We start from the raw sequence: 3,175 nt of genomic DNA, 5'->3' as shown, positions 1-3,175 counted from the left end.
GCTGGTATTGCAGATCATATCCTTGTGTCCTTGTCTTTCACAGTGTCGTAGAGGTAGAGTCTGTTTCTCCACGCCTTGAGTCTGAACTGATCTTGAGGCTTACTTTGGTCATTTGAATGTAGTGAAAGTGATGGTCTACCAGTTCCAAGTCTAGGCCTCAAGAGGTCTGGTGCACTTTCACTCGCTGTCTTTGGGCCCTGCCTCTGCTATGACGACAAGCCTGGGCTAGCCTGCTGGAGCATGAGAGCCCATGTGGCTCAGAGTCGGGTCAGCCCAGTTGTCTCAGGCATGTGAGAGAGCCCAGGCAAGATCAGCGAAGCCATCCCATAGCTGACCATGGACACATGAGAGAACCCAGCTTAGACTCAAACAACTGCCCACCTGAGCCCATCCTAAATTGCCAACATGCAGAATTCTGAGCTAAATAAAATTTGCTATTTTAAGGAGGGGCATATCTACTGAAAATAGCACCTATGGCAATTAGTTTTAAATTGCTGAATGATCTCTCACAGCTGTGATGGAAGCTGCAATGGCCAGTAGAAACTACTCATTAGCGCCCTTCCTCATGCAGTACCCAGGGTATGTGCCCTACCTGCGATACCTTAGTTATACCTCTGACTTTAAGCCACTAAGGTTTTGGAGCCTTGGTGGTGCGATGGTTAAGAGCTTGGCTGCTAACCAAAAAGTCAGCAGTTTGAATCTACCAGCCGCTCTTTGGAAACCCTATGGGGCAGTTCTGCTCTGTCCTATAGGGTCGCTATTAGTTGGAATCAACTCGACAGCAACAGGTTAAGTTTTGGTGTGGTTTGTTAAACATCAATAACTCACTGATATAATTGGTCTTTAATCATTGAGACTTCCGGGTTCTCGGTTGTGGAAAAAACTGCTCTCCTTGAAAGGCTATCATTTATTCATTCATCCAACTAATACATATTGAGGACCTACTCCAGGCCAGGCCCTGTGCTAAGGGTAGAGAAATAAAGACGCATTAGACCCCAAGGAGTTCTCAGGCCAGGTACGAGTAAACAGGCAATTATGAAACAATGTGGGAAACGCTGGAATTGGGGTCAACATGGGGAACAAGGACCACAGTCTGGGAGGGTCAGGGAAGGCTTCCAGGGGAATGCTGGGGTCTGATGTCTCATTAAGATCTGAAAGATGAGGAGAGAGGAGTTAGGAAGGTCATTGGGATGTTCAGAGGCTCCCAGGTAGAGGGAAGGAAGAGAATTCAACATTGACAGACTCCAATTCTTCATCCACCTGTCTTTCCCCATCTCAGCTGAGGGCCCGTCCAGCCTTCTATTTGTTTAGGCCAAAACTCTGCGTGTTGACCTCTTTTTCTCACATCCCACATCCAATCCTTTGGCAGTACCTTCAAAATACATCTAGATTTTATATTTATAAACTACTTCAGTAAAATATTTACAATAAGAAACAACACAAGGAGAAAAAAAAAACATCTAAAATCTGACCACTTCTCATCACTTTCCTTGCCACCATCTTGGTCCACACCACCATCACCATGTGCCCGATTTACTGCAACTGCTCTTGGTTGTTCTGTCTGCGTCCACCTGTGGCCCCTGCAATCTCTTCACACAGTGGCCAGTCAACAGAGTGACTAGCGTCTGGCCATGTTATTTCCCACCCTCCAATGGCTCCTTATTTCTCTTTGAGTAAAAGCTGAGGTGCTTACAATGCCCTGAAGGCCCTGCATGATCAGCCCCACCTCCGCCTTCTGACTTCGCTTCTATACTCACCCCCTTCCTCTCTCCACTTCAGCCATAACAGCCTCCATGCTGTTCCTTCAACCTGCCAAGCACTCTTCCCCCTGAGGACTTTGCACAGGGTGTTCCCTCTGCTTGGAAGGCTCTTCCACCAGATTTGCACAAAGTTCACTCTGACCTCCTTCAAGCTTTTGTTAGAATCTCACCTTCTGAAGAACGAGTCTGCTGTCTCCCTCACACTGGCATTTCTGACCCTCTTTGTCCTGCTCTTCTAGTTCTTTCCTCCACCACCCAACACATTATTATAGTTATTAGTTGCCATTGAGTCAGCTCCAACTTATGGGAACCCTATGTACAACACTACGAAACATGGCCCAATCTGCACCATCTTCATGATTATCGGCATGGGTCCATTGTATTTGTATTTTGAGTATCTTCTAATCTAGTGAGCTCATCTTCCAGTTTTATATCAGACAACATTCTGTTGTGATCCATAGGATTTTCACTGGCTAATTTTTGGAAGTAGATCACTAGGCCTTTCTAGAAAGTCTTAGTCTAGAAGCACCACTGGAACCTGCCCACCACAGGTAGCCCTGCTGGTATGTGAAATACCCGTGGCATGCGTTCAGCATCATAGCAACACAAAAACCATTACAGTGTGACAAACTGACAGATGGGTGGTGGCGTCTGTCACACACTATGTATACAGCGCATACGGTACATATTCATTGTTTATTTTCTGTCCCCCTCATGAGCTCAGGAAGACCAGAGTCTTTGTTCTTTTTTGTTGCCAATATAGCTGTTGAATGACTTAAGGTCAAGAGCAAGGAATATGAAGGAAACCACAAGTAGCTCCCAGTGGGGTGCATAAAATCTGGCAGTCATTTTGGGAGTGAGCAAAAGACTGAAAGTAGGCAGGGCCAGTTCATGGAGATCCTGTGGTCATGCTGAGAAGGCTGGCCTTGATCCTGGGAGCAGTGGAGTTGGGGGAGGGTTTCAGCAAAGTTACAAACAACATCCTACTTTGCACTTGTGTAAACCTGGGCAGCTCAACCTCCTGGAGTTCCAGTGACCTCATGAGCAAAATGGGTAATGGGATAACATATGGACGATGCACATGGCATGTAGTAGGGACTCAGTCCATGTTAGTTGATTCACCATGTGGCAGTGATATCGGGGTGAGTGCCTCGCACCAGAGGACAGAGACTTTGGATGCAGGTGCATTTTTACAGTAGCTGTTTTGAACTTGAATCCTCTTCATGTCTTGGTGTCTGATGAATGCATTGGACAGTCAGGGAGTGTAGAGGTGGCCAGGGCCTCCACACAGGGCAGAGGGATGGGCACAGCACCACCACTGTGACTGGCTGTGGGCTGACTGTGGGTGTGAACTGAGGAAGGCAGAGTCACTGTTACCCCCATCCCCACTCCCAGGTGTTGGCAAAACAGTGAGA

This window comes from Elephas maximus, chromosome 3, assembly GCF_024166365.1.
Source record: "Elephas maximus indicus isolate mEleMax1 chromosome 3, mEleMax1 primary haplotype, whole genome shotgun sequence".
Classification (NCBI taxonomy): domain Eukaryota; kingdom Metazoa; phylum Chordata; class Mammalia; order Proboscidea; family Elephantidae; genus Elephas; species Elephas maximus.
This window is presented reverse-complemented; position numbering follows the sequence as displayed.